This window comes from Pleurodeles waltl, chromosome 5 (assembly GCF_031143425.1).
Source record: "Pleurodeles waltl isolate 20211129_DDA chromosome 5, aPleWal1.hap1.20221129, whole genome shotgun sequence".
In the NCBI taxonomy this organism is placed as follows: Eukaryota; Metazoa; Chordata; class Amphibia; order Caudata; family Salamandridae; genus Pleurodeles; species Pleurodeles waltl.
Genome location: NC_090444.1, coordinates 273,649,897 through 273,672,897, shown reverse-complemented (window position 1 = coordinate 273,672,897; position 23,001 = coordinate 273,649,897). Strand labels below are relative to the sequence as shown.

The 23,001-nt window shown below is 41.6% G+C and overlaps 1 long non-coding RNA gene across 1 annotated transcript in view; it reads right to left on the bottom strand.

The window, feature by feature from the left end:
- Window positions 1–837: 837 nt before the first annotated feature.
- The window catches only part of LOC138295613 (uncharacterized), a 113,041-nt gene continuing 90,877 nt past the window's right edge, over window positions 838–23,001 (bottom strand). The window contains exon 4 of the long non-coding RNA XR_011203643.1: window positions 838–1,808. This is a non-coding gene — a long non-coding RNA (uncharacterized lncRNA). The remainder of the gene's footprint in view (window positions 1,809–23,001) is intronic.

Here is a 23,001-nt window from a genome sequence, read left to right as displayed (position 1 = left end):
TTACACCTTCAATACTGCTAAGAGAGCAGTCTCCAACTTGCAGTGTACAATAACCTTGTAATAAGAATCCTAAGGGAGCGATGCACACTTTTGTCTCCCATTTCCTTCACCAGTGACCACAGACACAGGAATATGATAGCCAGAGGTAGAAACAGGGAAGGGCTATTGGATATGAGAGCAAACAGAGACACTGGACTCCACATTCTGACTTGTTACTTCTTTTTGTCACTCATGTCTTCTGGACTTAGTGGATTGCTAAAGGCAAAGAAATATATTTAGAAACTTGCTTTAACACTTTTGCCACCCGCCAAGTTGTAACCGCTGTGCGGGAGCCAATGCGGCCGCACTTCTGCTATGCCCATTTTGACATCTCCGCTGGGCCGGGGGCGGAAACAGAGTATCCGCCCGCCGGCCCGGCGGGGATGTGGGCCGCAACATGGGAGCCAGCTCCAAATGGAGCCGGCGGTGTTGCGGCCGTGCGACAGGTGCAGTTGCACCCGTCGCGCTTTTCACTGTCTGCTCCGAAAAGCCTCATAGGGCCCTGTCAGGGGGCCCCTGCACTGCCCATGCCAGTGGCATGGGCAGTGCCCATGGCATGGGCAGTGCAGGGGCCCCCAGGGGCTCGCCACTCCCCGTACTGCCAGCCTTTTCCTGGCAGTTCAAACCGCCAGGAAAAGGCTGGCGGTAGGGGGACTCATAATCCCCTGGGCAGCGCTGCCATGGCGGATTACAACCGCCGGGGCCATTGTGACGGGAAACCACCGGCCCCGGCGGTGCGACTGCGGCGCTTCTGCCGCAGTCGTAAATGTCCCTGGAAGCACCGCCAGCCTATTGGTAGTGCTTCCGTCATTTCAGCCCTGGCGGTCCCATACCGCCAAGGTTGAAATGACCCCCTTAGTATTTAACTGTAACAGTGAATTTAAATACCCTAATGATATCTCTGTGGAACTAACCCTCTGCACTTTGGTGTGGGACTTGTAGTTCCTGAAACTAACCATACAAGATACAAATACCTGTTATGTATGTCCAATGACACCTCTCTCTAAGAGTAAAGAAGATTCCACAAGCTTCCACTGTTCACTCTCTGTGGAATATGACTTATAGCATATCTTAATATTTTGTTATTTCTGTTTTAGCGACTTATGTAACCATAGTAGAACTCTAACTCTAACCTTAAGCTTATCACATATATACATAGTATGAGCAATAGTTCAGACCTGAGAAGCCATCTACTTTCATCACAGAATAAGTCTCAAGTGTAAAGCAACATTCTTAAAGTACTTGCAAGAGTCATAACAAGTGTATACAGTTTTTAAGATAATTTATAATAAATGTTCAAATAGTTCTGTTATTTTACATCATACGACTCAAGGTTCAGAAATACGTCTATGTATTCCCAATGTACTTCAACCAAATCCAAGTGAAGCAATCTTTCTTGGCAAGGAAATCCCAAATTGATATACCAAGGTCCTGAGTACAGAACTATTGTATCATAATTGTCTAGGATGGATTCTTTGGAACATTAGGGAAACTATACTCAATATGCAAGATGACTGCTACATTTCAAAGCTACATGAAAATTCATAGCTTGCTTGGAAATGAAGTTTGTTGTTCCAGCATTGTTCCATAGTGCCTTCTTGATTCACATAAACGTTCAGCCCAGAAAGAGCCAATGATCTGCAGGGACCACCAGCCTCTTTTTAACATAGCTGCACTCAGTGACAATAGGTTTGAAGTATTGCTCTCCTGTGTTCATCAAATCTTAAAAGCTCAGTAGTTTCACCAGCTCTGCTTCCTCAAGTAAGACACTAGAAGACAAGACAAAAAATCAGCTGTGACATTTTTCAACTCAGCCACAAACATACACAATTTTATAGTGCCAACCAATATTTTCACTTTGCTCTCCATTGAGTGGCTTTCTCAGCAGTTTTTGTGGTGAATGATTCCACTAAAGACTTATGATCAGTATGAATTAAAAACTCTTACCCCCATAAATGCATTTTAAAGTGATGCACTCCCCACCAACAACCGAAGGCTTCTTTTTCAATAAGGGAGTAGCTAGACACACCTCCTTCCAATGTCCTTGAAGCAAATAGCACAACTTCCTCTTTGCCATCTCTTTGTTGAATTGACTGCATAGTCATACCTGCTTGCATGAGTCATAATGATGCTCTTTTGCTGTACATTATATGCCGTTAAAGCATTTGCTTATATAATATTGTGCTTCACAGTGCTAAATGCATATTCACATTTGGGCAGATGTACAAAATAGGAATTGCTATTACGAAATTGCAAATAAGAAATCCCATGCCATTTGTGACAATGGGATGGTTTTGAATTTCCCAAATAGTGATTTCCTACTAGGAAATCACTATTTGGGAAATGCAAAACAAAAGATGGTTATGGGCAAAAGGCCCCCGGAAATGCACCTGAAAAAAGGTGGTGCACATGTAGAGTACACATATGCCCAAGGGGCATGTGTGTGCTCTAGGGCACTTTTGAAAAAACATTTTGGGGTGTTTTTTCAAATTGCACATGGTTACCATCGATTTGAAGTTGATGGTAATTGCATTTCTTAAATGCCCAATTCACATTTAAGAAATACTTCATACATTTGAATAGGAATCACAGAAAGGTAATCCTACTTGTGATTACCTATTCAGAGGATCACAAATCACAACTTCTGCTGGGTAGAAATCGCAATTTGTGATTCTCTAAATAATTCCATAATTATTCCTGAGCAGTAACCTTAGGGGTAATGTATTTTTTTTTACAAAATGTGTAGTCCTAAGAATGAATGCAGTTGATCTTTACCTTGGAACACAAGTTTCACAATTTTTTTTCAACAAATTTCTTTAGCTTCAATTCCTTTCTAAGAACACCTGATGTGCTAAATGATCAACTTCCTCAGCCCCAAAATTCATTTGTCTTTCTTCAGAGTCACATGCTTCTCCCGCAAATGATCAACACATGTAAAAACATCCTGTTGTGCTTGTGCTCACATGACTCATCTAACCTCTCTGAATAACCCATGCATGGGCCCCTAGAAGACAGTAGAGGCTGAAGACATGCTGAAGGGCATTCTCTCATAAGGGTATACCACTGTGGAAGTCACAGAAAATATTAAATATCAGTATTCTCAGTGCAGCTCCAATAGGTTGATAAGGTTAGGACAAACCTAATATTGTAAACAAATTATCAGTGATATTAAGGAGTGCCTATCTTTTGGACCTGGATCTTTTTGCAGGGTCATCCCCAAACTTTTTGCCTTCTTCCTTCTATTTGAGAGTGAAGTGTGCTCCTTATCAGTGCCCCTGTGGCACAGGAGCGCAGGGGAGTGTGCCCCAGGGCACAGGCAGGCACCTACTTTGGTGTGAGCTGGAGAGGGAGGCTCGTGCACCACATCGGGTGCTGGAGCAGCATCGGGCAGGGGAGCACCTGATTGGTGGAGAGGAGACCTCATCAGAGATCTTTTGCTTCTGTCGGGCCCCTGTGTTGTCATAAAGGCTCGCAGACAGGAGTCTCCCCCCTCATTTCTCATTCCTCATTGTTCTGGAGATTTGTAGGTGGGAAAACCTCATTGGAGGTCCCCCATTCCCACTGGGCCCCTCTGCCAATTGTTGGAGCAGCCATAGCAGGCTCGGGTGGCGACCGTCGAGATGTCCCCGGTCGTGCCATTAGCAATTCTGCATTGTCGCAGGAATCGGATCGCAAGAGCTCTGAACTTTGGACAGGATACTGTCTTGGCCTATGAATATGTACCTATTCTGCCGTGCGCAGTCTGAGTGATGTTTCATCTTATGTTCAGCCATGATGGCATTTTGGCAATTGTGATCATGTGTTTACTATGACGTGCATTTATGATGATATGTTTTCATGACTTGCCATGTGTTCTCTGATGTTCCTTTCATGTATTTATGATGGTATGATTATTATGACGTGCATTCTTGTGGTAATGACAACCTGACTACTACTTATGTTGCAGGATAACCGGTAACCTATGCGTTTCATGTGATTACTGTTGGCTTCCGCAGTGAAATAGTACTGTGTAGTGTTCTGAAAACTGCTTGGGTATCAGGGTATTACCAACATGTTGTGTTTGATCTAATGATGTTGTGTGCAATACAGTTTATTTTTATATAACATGGTGTTGTGTTTCCTTTGTGGTAGGGATAATGTGTCACATGTGTTGTGTGTGTTGTGCAGTCGCTTTACACATTGCCTCTGGGATAGGCCTGACTGCTGGTGCCTATCTACCAAGGGGGTGAGCAGGGGTTATCTTGGGTGTGTAACTCCCTCGCACTGAGTTGAGCGGGTGAGTTCTGCCTAGCTTAGGTGCACACCCTAGCCAACCAGAAGCCTCATTTCTAACACTATTCACCCAAATGTTGCTATTTAAACCACACAAGTCTACACATATTCTAAGCTCTAAATTGGGTTTGCTTGCCAATAAAACTAGAGAAAGTCATACAGTGTTCTGTTTCTTTATTAACATCATGCAACACCAACCTTTTCAACTGATTTTAAATTCTTCTCTAAATCCCATCCTTATCGCTTGTGTTTATAATCATGCACCACATTGAGAGAGTGATTGCTTCATTTAAATACAACGGAACAGCAATGCAGCATTTACCACCACCCACAACTACCAGTTCATAGAATCCTATCACCCCTCTGGTTTTCCACCAAAATATTGTTTTAAAAATATTGTGAGACACAAATAATATTTCAATAATCCTGACTTACAACGCATGCTAGCATCACTGGTTTGGGTGAATAAGAGACACAGGGTCAAGGTAGTCACCCAATGTGCCACTTTAGAGAACGGGAAATTGGGCTCTCATAACTTTGAGTATTATTATGCTGTGGCTCAACTTCAATGGCCCTGCATAGGGCTCCCAAATCCTCTGAGCCCTGAGAGACAGTTTAAAGGGGTTGATTTACTGGTTACTTCTCTGATAGAGTGGCTCTTGGACTTCCCCCACCCTCACCGTACTATCCATAGTGCTTTACTGAGGGTGGCAGCCTGGTGTTGGCAGAAATATATACTACATGGTAGGGGAACAATGCTGTGTGCACCCAATATTCCCATTTGGGCACCTCCACAATGTAGACAACTAAACAGGATTATCAAGTGGAAGAATGGATGGTAGAAGGATGTAAGACATAATAGTAGCGGGCAGACTCTTTACCTATGAAGAGCTGATGGAGGGGAGTGCCCTGGACCCTGGTCAGTTCCTACTATACTCTGCCCTATAAGAAGTGGTGAGGACAATATGAAAACTAGAAAGGAAATCGATGAAGGTAGCTGGTCCTTTGGAGCTGATGATAACACTTACAGGACCAACAAAGGCTATCTCACTTATCTATAGAGCCATACAAGACTAGAATCTGGATTTTTGACTCTCAAAGGGTGGTGGGAAATTAAATTATTAACGGATTTACAAGAGACCAAATGGCGAAGATGTCTGGGTTCTATCAGAACTGTTACACTAAATGCCCACCCACAATTTATACAGTTTAACTATTCACACCACACATACCTCTCTCCAGACAAGCTTGCTAAAATGTACCCGGGAACCAGAACATCATGCCTCAGATGTTACCAGGAAAATGCAGATGTCCTCAACGTGGTATTGCTTTGTCTGGTGATAACGGAGTTTTGGCAAAATGTGACATCTTGTTTATCTGACATTACTGCCTCTATTTTGCCACCGACCCTATGTTATGTCTCCTTCATTCAGGGATTGTGACAAAAAAAACAACTCTGTGGGTTCCAAGGACTAGCACTTGTACTGACACAACAACGTACTGCTCTGTTATGGAAGGCAACGAGAGCTCACTTGATTGCGACATGGCAGAAAGATGTAATCCGCTGGGTGTCCATTGAACTGTCAGTAAGGGCAGACGGTAGATGTAATCTTATGGAACAGTGGAAGGACTACCTGATAAAACTGAATAAGATATTTACCCCTCCAGCACATATTGACTCCACGTCGTGATCCTGGATGTGGTTATCAGAATTGTGATGTACTCTGTGACGTATTTGATATTGTGGTTATCTCTTCTTAAAAATAACGGGAACTGAGGTAGGTGCAGGGAAACAGGCAAGGTTAGTAGCATTGTTGATCAATGTTGTACTTTTTTTCTCGCATTTGTTAAACTGCAAGATATTGAAACTTATGTTGATGCAGGATGTTGGGTATCATATCAGTAGTATACAAGCAAATTAATGTACACAACGATTGGTCCAAACTGCCCCACACACTTATGACCAGCATGAACCCCATGTATTATTGCAGAAAATATAGACCATAAAAATATAGGTAAAATAAAAAAATACTATGATGTCAAATTTATTGCAGGACAGAAAGTCATAATTAGGGGTGCACGTAATTTGCTGTTGTATAATTATGTGAAATTACAGCAAAATTACACAAGTATATGTGGAATCATATGAGGAGTGTTACTCTACTCTTAGTGATGAATCTACCCTTGTATCCAAATTGGACATGAGCATGCATCTTGCACTAAGAAAATAGTGCTAAAGAAACATAAGCTGCAGCAGCCATTGAGTGCTCATGCCTTATTCCTGTGCTCTTGAAGTAGGTATTTTTCTCCAAATGACTTTAAGTTATGCAAACAGGTGTAATTGTGTCATTGATGGTAATTTCACATGACAAGATTAACACAAAATTACTGAAAATACTCTGATTACTCTGCCATAACTAGCCTGGCTAAGTCAGAATATAATTCTTTGTTATATCATTTATGTTAAATATAGTTCAAATATAGTCATTTTTATTGTGTTTATATGTTATAAGCTCATACTTTGATGTTAAGCCAATTTAAATATTTTGTAGAAATTTTTTTGTTTTCTAATATATTTAAGTTTATTTTTTCTATGTCATTTGTTGTGACAGGTTGCTGGTTGTTGGATTTTCTAAATATTTATTTTATAATTGATTTTACATTTCTTTTAAAGTTTTAATTTGTTGTTATCTACATTTTTAATTATTTAATTGATAATATATATATATATATGTGTGTATATATATATATATATATATATATATATATATATATATGTAATTATGAAATATTTTATTTATTTAGTTAATTAGGCAATTGATTGTGGTATTTATTGTCTTGTGTTTATTTGTATGTAATTATATTATGTTTCAGATATTTAAGATAATAATTAGTTATATACCATTTTTACTTATAAAATAATGTGTATTGTTATAATTTTCTTTTTTTTTTAAATCACTGTCACAGAAGAGTAAACTAAAGGTGATATTACGTAATAAAATAAAACTTCTTACACATACCACCTTAATGTCGCATTGCCATATCACTGACCCGGTTCTAAATCGTTGAGGGTCCAAACAACTATCCTTATGTTCAAATGTAACAATACGTTCTTCAGAGGCCCACACTAAGTACAGCCATAGCCTTGACTTTGTCCTTCCTTTACCCCCACAGGATGTGTTTCACTTACCTTCTACAACAACTCCCTATGTTATAATGCTAAAACGTGTTCCTCCTGTTAATTCAAGTAGATCATAAACCTGGAGCAACTTGAAAAATAAATTTGCTCATTAATTATCTCAAAGGGGTGGCTTGATGCAAGGTATATACAATGAAATCGTGATGTGAGGTGGGTATAGTGAGTAGGTAGATCTAGGAAATCCTCACTGGGAGATTGCATTCTTTTTAATTTCCATTCTACCTATTTTGTTAATCATTTGCTCACGCATCTATGTACCACTCAAATGTAGAATATATCACTGTTTGGGAAAATTTAAACATTACCCCTAGGTTTCAGTTACAAACCAGCAGATTTTGATGAGAAGCAGGTGAACCCCCCACTTAAAGGGTTATCAAATTACCCATTGGTATTGGAGGGGGTGAACACTGCCAGTAGATGTTCTCCTTTAGAATCCCTGTGCAATAGTGATTGACTGGCAGCAATAGTATACAACAATTATATAAATAAATGGTGAGGATTGACATATGGATATCCTGACACGATGACAGGAGCAAGGATGAGTATAGTCCCACTTGCACTTCCACACAGGTGCCTTAGCCCTCATACAAATAGTTTCACACCAGCCTTTTGAGCCTTGAGACATCCTGGGATCAGAGTAGCATGGCAGAAAATCCAGATACTTCTGCAGAGGTAAAACTCCAGAAATGTTTTCCACTTCAAGGGAGACACCAGATATACATATAGGACCCTCAGACTCACTCTTCAGATTACTCTGGACCTGTGGAGGACTCTCAGAGGACTGCCATGCTGCCTACAGCCTGCTCAGTACTTTAAAGTACTATCCTGCTGCACCCAGAGGACTTACCTGCTGGCTGAAGCTTGCCTTATGCCATCCGAAGACTGCCCTGCTGCTTGAGACCAGCTTGAGACCAGCTTGAGACGAGCTTTTCTGCTTGAGACCAAGACTTGCAAAGTGACTCCAAGGGCTAGTTTGCTGGCCTTCTGCTCAGAGCTTCCGGGACAGAAAGGGCTCCAATCATCTTGAACCCACACATGGACCCACTCTAAGTCCTGTCTCTCCAAGTGGTGCCCCTACAGTCCTGGGCTCCTAGAAATGCTGCCAAAGGTGCACAGATAGCCTAAAACCAAAACTTGGGACTGAGAGAATTTTCAGCCAAACAGTGCCCTGAGAACTGAGATTAGGCCAGGACCTACCTACTAATTGATCCGCCCATGGTGACTTCAACGTAGCTTCCGCTATGTTCTTCTCAGCAGCAGCAAATCCTGTTCAGCAGGCTCCTTGTAGAAAGGGCATCTGGCCTCATGGAGCCCTTCTTAGCAACAGTCTGCAGCGTTATCCCGGTGGAGATTTCAACTTACAAAAAACGATACTAAGTCCAAATGAAGAAATCTTCACCGTGTTTTTCTCCAGCAGCTTCTCGACAATGAAGCCGCCTCCTCAGACACTGCTGGCTGCCTTGCCCTGCTGAACTTTGACTTCTCAAGACATGTTTTTTCAAAATGTCTTCTTTGTCTGGACATGGCCCTTTTTTGCCTATGTCACTTGACTCTACACACATTTATATCACATCAAGAGCTTTTTAACTTTGATTTAGTCATGTTCTAGTTATTGAACAGCTTGACTAGGAATATTAAATTAGTAATCTTGTATTGTTTGTTTCTTGTGTCTCCATGAAGACTGAGCTCTCTACTATTTGAATATGTTTGTAGGACCGTTATTATTTTATACCAGGAATCAGTTGTTTTTGAGTAAAAGAACAGCACACTACAGTACATAGTGAGTGTGAGTAGCCTGTCCCTTTCTTGCTCTTATTTGGTTTAGGTTTTTTGTGTATCCCTTCCTTTTTAATTAATTTGTTATCTTCACCTCACAGAACAGACTATTCAGTACAGAGTAGTCACTCTGTCTTTGGTGTAATTTTCAAGTTGCGACTAGTGCTTGCTATCACGTGAGGCTTTTAACTAATTAGTTCATGGGTACCTTACACTTTTACAATCTTTATTGTGCACTAATCACTTTAGCACTTGGCACTCTTTGGTTTCTGACTTGATTTTTTTTTGTCATCATGGTTTGCTATTGGTGCCTACTTTTGGTACAACATCAGGTATCTGTTTTTTACTACTATATGCTCAACACACTTTCTTGTTCAAGCTTCCTTCTTGGAACAACAAAGGGTGTCATTGAGATGTAGGATATATTCACTTCTATTACTCGACTGTGGTTTTAATGCTGATGACTTTATGTAAGAGTCATGTTTATGTTTCCCTACAGCTCTAAAGAAATTTAGTAGATGAAACGTGTTGGATGTGCCTCTGACATGTATTGGGCATGAATGATTTTTGTGATACCAATATCTAATCAAGTAGAACACATTTTGGACAACTTTCAAAATCCTTTGTACTGATTATATTTGGGTTGCACATAGAAGAACTGCACACTGTCTTATCTCAATTGGAATACGTGTGTTATATTTCTTGTTGCATTCTAAAATATTGGGCCTTGCATGTATATGTTTTCTGACTCACTGTATTATATACTGAGTGCAAAATGTTACTAATCAGAACCTTCTTGGAATATATTGTAAATTGGGTGGTCCTGTTTCTTATACCTGGGTGCAATCCACTTCATACATTCGAACCGCACTACATCATGGTCGGCCTTAACTTTCGACCTTGCCCAGGTCTCACATGACTAGATGTCCATGGTTGCTGCTCAGTTTTACGGATTGGATTTTTGTTGTGTTAGTGTTAAATAATTTAGTAAAATTGGTGTGGGATTTTTCTAATGTTGTGTTTTTACTTTATTTATTTTTAAATGCTGCATAAAGTTAAGCCTGCTGTTTTTGTGCACAGTTACTAGAGGGTTAAGCACAGGTTAATTTAATGATGTATTGTGGTTCACTCTCACATCCCCCTCAACCAACTTCCTAATTTCCCAAACTTACCTTGTGTTAAAAGTATACTTTTTACCACATCAAAAGAGCTTACTGTGACATTTGCAGATCGTACATCAGTTCATGGCTGCAGTGGCAGTTCTGAAGCTATGGCTCTACAGTCATTCATGTGTGTGGTGTAAATGCGTACGTATCATCTTATGTTTATACCACCAATGCAAATTCAGCATCACTGTACTGTGACCTTCTCTAATAGTTAGATTAGCTAACAGGGGCTTGCCAGTTGCTTACCATGTTTAAGGGTTAAAGCACATTCAGCTGGAGGTACTCAGCTTGTTCTCAACACATTGAGTGCAAGAATACCAGTCATTCCAGTTGAATAAAATGGAGTAACAATGTAAAACGATACACTTTCTATATATACCTTACATTTGTTTTGTCATATTTAGATAACAAGTAACAGGAGGAATTCATAAACTGTAAGAAATACAAGGAGGAAGAGCTATGGCACAGACCAGGATGGTGACTCCCTGGATGAACTGCGTGACTGGTGGACTATGATGCTTTAAACACCTGACCCGGTACTTTGTTAACATCCTGGGAGATAAATCACTCAAAGACAACCTAACAAGGCCTTGCAAAGAGGGAAATTGCTGATATTTATAGAAAAGGGTTCTCCCGACAAGTGATAGCAAGATATAATGGATAACTTTTTGAATGTAAGGGCAATGGGGTCAGAGGCATGAATGCCCACAAGTACTCCTGGAAAATAGATGAAATCTTCAGGCCCCGTGGTGATTGGGTATAACCAGGGATGGCTTTGCAGCCAGTGGGAGATTTTTGTGGTCTGAGTGAGTACTGGGAGGCCATTGAGGCACATGAGGAACCCCGTCCATGCTGCATGATGAGGGAGTGTAGACTAACATTGGATCTTCTGTAGGTGGCAACTAAAAGTCTCAATCGGAAGGATTGAAACCAAATGTATAGAGAAAGAAAAGGGACCATGCTATAAATGACATATCAGGGTGCCAAGCAGCTCACTAAAGTGGCACTGACAGAACTACAGACTGGGCTGGCAGCTGCAAGCATACATGTAATTGTTTGACATCACTCTAGTAACAAATGTAGGACACTGCAGAGGTTGCTGCCTGTACAGTAAGTCAAGGGACATAATGGGGGACAAACTAAAGGGGGAAAGATGCCCATACAATGCTTTACCTAACTGCACATCCTACAATGGCTAGCCCTAAGAGTGGGATCAAGAGGAAGGAAACCAGCCTCTAAACAAATGTTGATGTCCAGCAATCACAATGTGCTGGAGTGAAGAGACACTCTGCCAAGCACTAATTGCGTAACCAACCACAGACTGATGGACAGTCTGATGGTCCTACCACCCTTGCAACTTCAAAATTCTGCCTGTGCCTCCCAAAAAACATACCCAGAAAAAGTCACTGGATTCTTTGAAACTGAATAATCCGTCCTAGGCGAGAGCTCTTTGGGGGTGCCAAACGTAGGCCTACAAATTAATAACTGCGACCCTGACAAAGGAGGAGCTCCTCGAAATCCTGCAAACTTTTGAGTTCAAACTACATGAGGAACTCAAGACAGATATCTCCAAATAATGAAACTTCCTCAGTACAAACCTGGCGGAAAAAAACGCGACACTGAGAACGGTGAGATCCAGAACTGTGGCAGCAGAGGGTCACACAGAATCTCTGAGAGAGCAAAGTCTAATTCTAATGGAAGAATGTTGACTCTATATGCCCAAAATGATACAAACGTCAGGAAAACGAACGACCTCCAGAAGAGACAATATATGAATTTGAGGTACACTGGAAGGGGCAAAGGGTATGGACATCAAAAACTTTGTTTCATGTGTCTTTTCAGCACTAATTGTAGATAACCCCATCAGGTCCATCAAGTAGGGCCACAGATAAAGAAAGATTTGATCAGACCATGTGACATAATGGCAAAGCTTCATGACTACAAATGTAAAGAGCAGATTCTAAAACCAGCTAGGAAAAAGTAGGAGATCCAAAGTGACAGATACACCTGCTGTGTGTTTCAGAAGACTGTCCCAGTAACACTGTTTACACGCCAACATTTCAGATCAATCACAGATCACCGAGAATGCAATTTAATATTGATTGTTATAGCATTTTGGCTTGCTTTCTCCCACAATAAAAGCCTCCAGACTTCTGACAGCAACCTGACTGGGGGTTATGGTGGAAGATTCATCAACTACACAGTCAGGGTTAGACTGCATCATAGAGACACCCTAGAAGCCAAACTTAAAAACACTAGAAAGTGTAAACAGAATGTCACCTCCACATCATAAAACTCAGGACAATCACATCACTCTGGGGCAGATTTGAATCATAAAAACTAACAGGTCAGAGCTTACCCTCCTTAAACTGAAACATTCTTATTTCCCCCAGGGCAATAAGGTGGGCACCTATTCAGGTCACCTTCTCCACATAAAGCAGGAACAACACTATATGAAGGATATGATTTTTTCAGTAGTTTGTCTGGGCTGATTGGGGAGGAAGAGAAAATAATGCCTTTCTGCTCCTATTATTCACAACTCCTATTATTCGGCATGCCCATCAACTGCCCTGCAAAGTTGAGACCTCATAAGATCTCCAACACCACCCCCAAACAAAATGCCATACTGGAAGAGCCCATAAAGGAAGAGAGGTTAGGGAGGCAATTAAGACTTTAATGGTCAAAAAGCCCCTGGCACAGATGGCTACACAGGAAGTATCTACAAAGCATTCAGACAATTATTGTTTCCTTTCTTCAGCACTACTGGCCAGAATGGATGCGGAAAAAAAACTTCGACTGAGTGAACAGACACGTTGGGGCCTGGGGGCTCAATAGGGCTTATTTTGACCCATATTTCTCAGCCCTGGCTGAATACCAGGCACTAGTCTTAAGAATGTCACTCATTGGTGATATCTCCCCAATACTCCAACTGAAAAGTAGTATTAGAATGGGCTGGCCCCTGTCCCATTACTGTTCAATCTAAATATTGAATTTCAGGGAAGCAAAAGAGGTGACATGCCTTTGGTTTGGGAAAGAGGATCACAAAGTTATTTTGTTCACTGATGGACTCCTATTAACCTTGACAAAACCTGAGATAACCCTCCTAAAATTGCAATCCCACTGAGACATCTTTCAATAGGTGTCAGGAATTATGATCAATGCAAACAAATCAGAAATATCAAACCTGGCCCTTAAATGAGAGGAGGTGGCCACCCTCCAAAAGTTCATCCCTTTTAGGTGGGCGATGGAAAATATTACATAATTGGGAGTTACAATAGCAAACATTTCAGACCTGCATAAGATCAGTTTCATATCATTATGAACAGAGTTCCAAGGTGATCTGCAGAGGTGGGGAGACCTTCTAGTATCTTGGCTAGGCTGCATTAATACTATTAAAATGAACATTTTACTGAGACTTCTGTATCTGTTTAAGACACTACCCGAAACCATGCCAAAAACTTTCTTCAACACTGTAAAAAGCTTCCTCTTGAAATATACCTGGAAGAGGGAAGACCGCTGGTAGTTTTTGAGAGCTTATGTAGACCAAAGGAAAGGAAAGGGATGGTCCTCCTGGGCGCTCGCACGTACTACATGGAATCTAAAGTTTAAGTTCTGGCAGATTGGAGTGCATAGGAGTCTGAGAATATATGGTTTCATATAGACAGAACCGTGGCAGGTCTGTCTTTGTGGTGTATGGCACTGGCATTGAAGCCCATTGACAATAGTCTGCCCAATGGCTACTTAAGTACACAAACCAACACCACCTCAACAGTCTGGGATGTAGCCACAAGAAACTATGGCAGTCATTCTGACCGCGGCGGGTGGCGGTCGCCGCCCGCAATGCGGTCACCGCCGAATGACTGCACTGCGGTCAAAAGACCGCGGCGGCCATTCCAACTTTCCCGCTGGGCCGGCGGGCGCCCTCCAAGAGAGCGCCCGCCGGCCCAGCGGGAAAGCCCCTGCAACCATGAAGCCGGCTCCGAATGGAGCCGGCGGAGTTGCAGGGGTGCGACGGGTGCAGTGGCACCCGTCGCGATTTTCACTGTCTGCTAAGCAGACAGTGAAAATCTTTGTGGGGCCCTGTTAGGGGGCCCCTGCACTGCCCATGCCAGTGGCATGGGCAGTGCAGGGGCCCCCAGGGGCCCCACGACACCCGTTCCCGCCATCCTGGTTCTGGTGGTGAAAACCGCCAGAAACAGGTTGGCGGGAAGGGGGTCGGAATCCCCATGGCGGCGCTGCAAGCAGCACCGCCATGGAGGATTCCCTGGGCCAGGGGAAAACCGGCGAGAAAGCGCTGGTTCCCCTTTTCTGACCGCGGCTTTACCGCCGCGGTCAGAATAGCCCTGGAAGCACCGCCAGCCTGTTGGCGGTGCTTCCGCTGCCCTCCGCCCTGGCGGTTTCAAACCGGCAGGGTTGGAATGAGGGCCTATGTTTGACTACATACACCTTACTCCTAGACCATTTGAAACTTGGAAATGGAAAGACTGTCTAATGGTGAAAGACAGGTATGATCAGGCAACCACTAAATATTGTAATGACTTTAAAAATGGATTCAGGATAGAGGAATCTCATAGAGTCCCCTAAGCACCATAATGACACTAGGTTACATAACCAGCTGTAGAAGAGGCAGCCTTATGCGACCTGACCTCGATAGAGCTTTACCAACTTCTCCTAAAAAATACTACCAAACACCCACCTACATATAGCGCAATGGGCCATTCTCATGGAGAACATACTCATAGAGCAACAATAGACATATGAGTAGCGAGACTTGAATAGGAATTCGCTTAGTATCCTAGGTAAAGAGGCCCACTGCAAACTTCTGTATGACTGGTATATGTACCAAGCAAAAGTACATAAATACTATAACTTACTCAGCTCATTATTCTGAAGGGGATGTGGAGGATTGGGGCGATCTTTCTCATTTACAGTGGCCATGTCCCAAGACACAGTCATACTGGGAAGAGGTATTGGCCAGGATACTTATTGTTTTGGGTACCCTCTCCCCAAAAGTATTTCTTACATACTTTTAGGGTACGACTACAAGACCTACAGTATCAGACAAGGGGGAGACAAAATAATAGTTTGGAATTGTTTGGGAGCCATTAACAATATCCTTGCAGCTTTTTGCCTCTGGATTCTCTTGGGGATGGAAAGACTAAAATGTAACATTATAGACAATGGCAAGCAACCCTTGTTTGATTATACTGTCTGCCGAAGTGAAAACCGTGGCCTTAATTTAGAGTTTGGTGAACAGCGCTTCAGTTCCTCTGTCATTGCAAAATTATGTGGTTTCTCAGTTTGGCAGATGGTCCTCTGTATTTATGTTTTTTCTGTCATATCCGTCAGCCGCCAAAGTAGATTAATTTCTGTTGGTGGCCCTTACATCCTCCGTTGGCATTCCAACCTTCCTCCACTGACAGACATTGTCCTGTCACTGTTGGTGGAGTGGCACATTGTCTGCCATACTAGAAGTTGTCCACTGCCATTGTGTAACCAAAGAGCCATTTTGACAGAAGAAAGTAATGGTGAACACATTTTGGCAGCCAATCCATCAAAACACACTTGATGTGCATCAAACTATTTCAAACACCTGTTGCTACGCATAAGGCAAGGCTTCTTGTACAAACCTATTCCTTTCCTCTTATAACACACAACTTTGCTATTCTACATAACTATGGCAACTAGAAGAATACATTGGGCCTGATTCTCAAAGGTAGACTTAGACGTTTGGTCTAAACTTAGACCAAACGTCTAAGTTTACAACATTTGGGAATTCACAAAGTGCATTAATGAGTAGTATCTTTGGATCTCTGCCCGAGCGTGGACCGAAAGATAAGTTTAGACCAGACGTCTAAGTTTACCTTTGTGAATGAGGCACATTCTTTTTTTGTGAGTGTGTTACCTGTAATGATAAATGAAAATTTTAAAGTAGAACCACAGTTCTTTGCAGAGCGAGTGCAGAGCGGCTTAATGGTACTGCATAGGGAAATGTGGGCCAGAACAGTGGATATTGTGAATGCTGTATCTAAAGTGAGATGCTCAAAGGATGAAATCAAAAAGAGGTGGGATGACTTTGTAAGCCAGATACTGGAGGCATTATGGGCATTGAAGATGGAGCTGCCTTTGTAAAACTTCTTTAGTAATACTCTTTTAATTTCCCCTATAGTTATATGATTGTGAATTCTTCAACATTAAATCATACACATACTATTATGTGTTGCAAGGTAGTTACCTATTTCCAAGATATTTGACTTTATCAAAACTCTCTGAAAGTGCTTTCTCCTGTTGTTTTAAAACATGGTTTTTAACAAATCGATGGGATAAGTGTAATTATTTATTACCTTTCATATATTTTAGTTAACTTACAAAATAATTTACAGTTAAATAATAGCCTACTTATTTATTTAAATGTTTTCAACTACCAAGAATACCTTAAGCAATTCACAAACGTTACCAATGCTTTGATGTAAAGTAAATCTATTTTTCATATATAATATTTAAAATTGTTATACACAGTTATATTAACCTAAAATTATTTTCATATCTAAATTGATTCTTATTGATGTTTTTAATTTCATTTGTTCAATCGTTTGGAATAATTATAATTGGCAAAACACAATATTTGTAATGATTTTTGCCTAAAGTATTTATTAGTTAAGTTATATACATAAGCACAGAATATTAGGATGTGAAACATAATACAGGATTGACAATGTATTACAAGTAGGTGTTATGACTGGGGATACCTCTTTGCAAGCAGCAACCAAGTAGCTAGTTCTTATAATTAAACATGTTGCATGCTTATTTTATATGTTATATGAATACCCCGCCAGGAGCAACATCCTCTCTGCTCAGCCCATTCTCTCTAATGCCTAATCCAGCATTACAGTGACACCCCTCCCCACCAACATTCTGTGAAATTCTGTGAGCCCATGGCTACACAGACACTGGTATAGGCAAATGTGTATTTTTTAATAATGTGCCTCCCTTGCATGGTATGCAGATCTGGATGTTGTCTGTGTACAAATGTACGAGGCTGGACTGGTTTGTAGCCTGGTGTACCAGGTATATCAGGTCCAGTTATACCTTATTAGAGAAATGTAGTCAATGTCTAGAAGTCAGGCTGTCTAGAGATAGCTGTAGGCAGCGAAGCCAAGGCTGAACTAGGAAATATGCAAAGCTCTTGCAATACCACTATAGTCACACAGTACTCACACACTTGAAAGACAATACTCAGTGTTACCAAAAATAAAGGTACTTAATTTTAGTGACACAAAGCCAAAAATACTTTGGATACTATGCTCCCTTAGGAGGCAAGTAAATTGCACAAAATATACACTAGTAACCAAAAACAGGTAAATAAACAGTCAGAAAATAGTGCAAATAGTGAAAATCACAGTAGGTTGCAATGGGCCTAGGGGAAACACAAACCATATACTAAAATAGTAGAATGTGAAAGTCAGTTTCCCACCTAGGCAAGTGTAGTGTGTAGAGAGGTGCTGGGAGTGTAAGAAAACACCAAAGCTAAGTAAAATACCCCACCCCAGAGCCCAGGAAAGCAGGAGTAAAACACAGCAATTTTCCTAAAACACACTAGAATTCATGATAGAAGACAGTGCAAGAACCAGAAGAGACTGCAAGGCACCAATGATGGGTTTCTGGACCTGAAGACCACCGGTAAGAAGACAAAAGTCAGAATTGCACCAAAGAAGATAGATGCGGGTTCCTGGTTGGTGCAGAAGATGTCCCATGCCGGATGGATGAATGCAGTCTAGTTTGCGTCACTGGATTCCGCAAACAAGCCTTGGTAAAAGCAAAGCTTGCGATTCACAGAAAATAGTGCTGCCCTGGCCCAGGAAGGACCAGGTCGACTCTACCCAGAAGGGGGAGACAGAGGGGGATCTCAGCAACCCAGAGAGCCCTCAGAAGATCAGGCAGCATGTGAGGAGTCCCACAGCACAGGGACAAAGAAGGTGCAAATGGAGGCCCATGCAGCACAACACAAAGGATTCCTACGCTGCCGGAGAACCACTCAGGGAGCTGTGCGTCACAGGATGAAGTGCTGGGGTCCTAAGCTGTGTTGTGCATGAAGAACTTCTTGGAAGGTCACATACAAGCCTTTGCAACTGCAAGTCACACGTTGCATGAGGGTACTGTCTTGCATGGGGAGGCAAACAAAATTGGACATCTGGACGTTGAGACTGTCAGAGTCACTTTAGTCCACCACCTGTATCGCTGGATCCATGCCTGTCGTCGGGAGAGGGGATCCAAGCCACCAGTCGTCACTGCATAGAGGCACCTGCTGAAGCAGAGAAGTGACTCCATCACTCCACAGGAGATTTCTTAAATTCATCTGGTGCAGACTGAAGACAGGCAGTCCTCGGAGGATGCACAACCTGGAAACTGTTGCAGTTGCTGACAGGTGCTGAAGAAACAAGGTTGCAGAAGTCATTTTTGCTTCTTTGTTGCAGTTTTGTGGAGTTCCTGGAGCAGTCTGTAATCAATGAGGTCCACTGGAAATCGGATACCTCTTACAGGTAGTCACACAGAAACGGTTGCTTTTGATGGGAAAACTCTAAGTGGGAATATTGAATTTTCATACTCAAGGAAGTCCTCAGATGCTTTTCACACTTCCACATCATCAAGCGTTCTACTTTCAGACTTAGGGGGTCATTACGAGTCTGAAAGTCAGACTACTGCAACTGAGGTGGTCTGACTGCCACATTATGACCCTGGTGGGCGAACCCACCAGGGGAACGCCGTCCCCACCGGTAACATGGTTCCCGATGTGGTGATGGTGGTAGGAGTTGTAACCAGCAGGATGGCACGAAACTCGGTCCCAGCCATGAAAATGCTGACAGAAAGCCAGTGCTGGGGGCCCCCCTGCCCTGCATTCTCAGAATGCGCACTATCTGCACTGCAGACAATGTGCATTCCAAGGATGCTGGAGTGCTAGAATATTGGCCTCAGCTCCCTTAAAGGAGCCAAGGTCAATATCCTAGCACTGTTCCCACTGGTCAGCCCGGAGGGAACGTGTATTTTAATGTTCCTGCAGGTCAGCCTGGCGGGGACATTGCAGTATGTGTGAGGTGGACATCGCCACCATGGTGGTGGCTTCCTCCCTGCAGCTTTTGCTGTCCCGTGTTGGGACCACCAAAGTCATAATGAGGCCCTTAGTCTCTTTTTTGGTGCTCAAAAATCTCCTGCGGGCAAGCCAGCAAGCTTTATCCAATAACCTCTAAAATTCGGGTACCTTTGCTGTGAGGTTCTGTTAACGCGTCCCTTTCTGACTATTTCACTCACTTTGGGACTCGTTTTAGGCCAATGAATCTTTTGACCCTGATTGAAGACACCTTAGAACGAGATAGCTAATCAGCATGTCAATCAATATGTCAATAATGTCATCAAAGTTCACAGTAATGCGACAATTCAAATTAATCAAAGACATTTAATGAACTCAAAAACCACCATAACCTTTCAGTCATGAATAACCACACCAGTTTAGTAAGATTTTGTGAAGTTTATTCCCTATTGATTACAATTCTACTAATAAGTTTATCAGTCTCAAAACCAGGAAACACATTAGCATAGTCACAATATGACAACTCTGATAAGATTTCATCAAAACAAGAATCACAAACATTAGAATATAACACAGCATCAACATAGGTTATCCTTAGCAGAGTATCATCATCACGTTATTCAACAAAGCATAGATTTAGTCATTTGTCCATTTGCGTCAGTTTAGTGAACCCCTCTTTTAACCTTGAATTAGCATTGTCATGTTGGGCTTCATGCAAAACAATTTAGTAACACCAATTTGGAAAACATCTAACTAATGTCTCTGTCAAAAGAAGCAGCTGGTACCTAGAAAGGAAAAGCAAACAGACAATTACAATTTCATTGTAAAATAGTTACCCTCCCTATTTGGGTCAGCACTCAGGTTCGGTCTTCATCCTCAGGACATCAGTTGATTCGCCATCAGAAATCCAGCAATCGGGTAAAAGGGGCACTTCCCTCATAAGGAGGTAAAGTGTAAATGGGATATATAAGGCAAGAATGGATTTAAGAACCAAACAGCAAAGTCTCTATGCAGAGTGACAAAGTGTCTGGGTCTTAGCAAATCGCATCAGCATCTCCCCTAACTCTCTCCTATTCTCTCCTGTTCTGCTTTACTTCCTGGTGGCAAGGGTTTTTATCCCATTTTTTGTTGTACATTCCCCTAAAATTTGGTTGGATAAGGGGTTGCACACCACTATCTCCCTTCAATAGAGTTCCGATTACTTTATCAAATTTGTCACCCCATAACAGTGCTCGTGTACTTTATTGGTCCTTATGATTGACATCTTTAGCGGATGGAATGTCCGGTATGATTTCATACTCTTGTGGTCCTTTGCACATCTTCAGTCAGTGGCTCCATTGTCTGTACCGGTTCAGGCGACCTTGTACCTGCTAGTGGTCTACAGTGTTGCATTCAGCTAAAATGTTTCTACAAGCAAGCCGAATTTCATGAGAACGGATCTACTACAGTTACATTCAGCTTCTAGTTGGAAAAAAACAAGAGTTCATGTCGTTCAGCAAGTCAGCACACTGCACCTTAGAAAAACACATTTATTATGAAACCAAGCAGCTAGGCCTCGACTTATGCCAACTAAGGCCCAATGATTTATTAGCAAAACTTTAACGTATAACTTATTATTATTATTAGTTCAAATAATCTCTTAATATAACATTTTATAATTATTAGTCAGTTTCATTAGTCCCCGTATATATTGGCAGGCACTCCCCGTGGGCACATTTCAAGCGCACGTAACAGCAAAATACATTAATACATTTTCTATGCGGCATTATTACACATTAGTTCATAAACATTTCATGTTAATATTAATTATATAAGCTACGCTCTCTCAATCCCTCCTCTGATGACACGTGTCATCACACAAACCTTTCCCTTCTCAACCTTTAATTTTTCTCAATATGCGCATTTCAACATCATCCCCGTGTGATTTTTCCCAAATTTCTTTGAACATTTTCTCCTTTTCTCTTTCTTCATTTCTTTTGTTTCGTTTTGTCAAATTTCTTTTAATTCTTTCATTAACTTTGCATGATAACCATAATCTCAATAAACATATCAGGACAATCAATAGACCCCCTAATATTTTTGCAAGAACCCCGCTCCAGATACTACTAAACCAATTCCCTACTTTTGTAATTCCTTTCCCAACTCTTTCCCAAACTCCACGTTACTTCAGCTCCTTCAAATCTGCACTATCTCTTGTTAGGTTAGTAAGCATACCTCTAATCTTTTTACTATTGTCCGGAATGAACGCACAACAATGGCGCTCATTAAGCATTTTACAGACTCCGCCACTCTTTGCTAAAAGAATGTCTAAAGCAAGCCAGTTTTGAAGAGTCAGAGCTCTTTCCGCACCAAGTTCAGTATCCATCATGAGTATAGCCCCTGTGAAATTTGTCAGCAAGTTATCCACAATAGTAGACAACTTTCGAATCTTTATGGAGTTTAGAATAACCCATACTGAAGGAATTACGGCTCCAAAAATGTGACCTACGACAGCAGCCGTTGTCTCTCTCTGTTGTCTAGCATGTTGTAATTCAGACATTTTAGGAATTTGTTTTAAGTTATCAATCTGGTAGATGTTTGGGAAAACAGTCCCAAATAACATGTCCCATACCATCCCTTTGGAAGACGGTAATAAGCATTGAGTCCACATATATAATAGATCCCGGGGATCGCTGGATCGTGTCCATTTAACATGAATGTCCATTTACTCTGAAACAAAAACACATGCCTGCATTCACTCGTTCCCACAAATAAAGTGTCATGATCAGATTTTGGCCTATATATACACAAAGCCTACCTACATGTAATGCATCTATAGCTAATTTACCCTGTGTCTTTATTGCAGTGTAGGCATAATCATTTGCAAGCGTGCGTTTTTCTAATCCCTTTTCTAGCCTTTCCTTTAATGCTTTTCGTCTATCATCAGTGTGGTCTAAGAAGCTCTTTTCTACAGGTGTTAATAAGCAGGTTAGGTTATTGCGGTGCGCATAAGCTGTCCCAAATGTCAGTGTCGGCTCAAAGAAACCCCTAACTAATCTTATGCTATGTTCTTTAGCTAATTTGTTTAGAAACTGAATCACAGGCACAAAGGAGAATACTACATCTAAGTTATAGTAGAAGTATTGCACATGTTCTTGATCATAGAACCTTGTTAGTAGCAAACTACAGCTTATCCCGTAGGTTAATGGCAGACTATGATAAGTAACCCCTTCTTGCACTGATGAAGGAATCTTTGTGCACACATAACAATTCTTTGCATCCACTGTGTAAACATACTCATTCAGCAAGCGATAGAAGACATTAGTAGATAGTTCCCCTTTTGGATTAGGTTCCTCATGCAAGTATTTTGCATCCTGCTCAAACTTCTCCCATGGTGTTAATGTAGCGGTCTCATGTTTTGAAGCATTGTTAGTAACTTTCTTATCCATCAATGGCATTCCCACAATCACACCTATAATTATTAT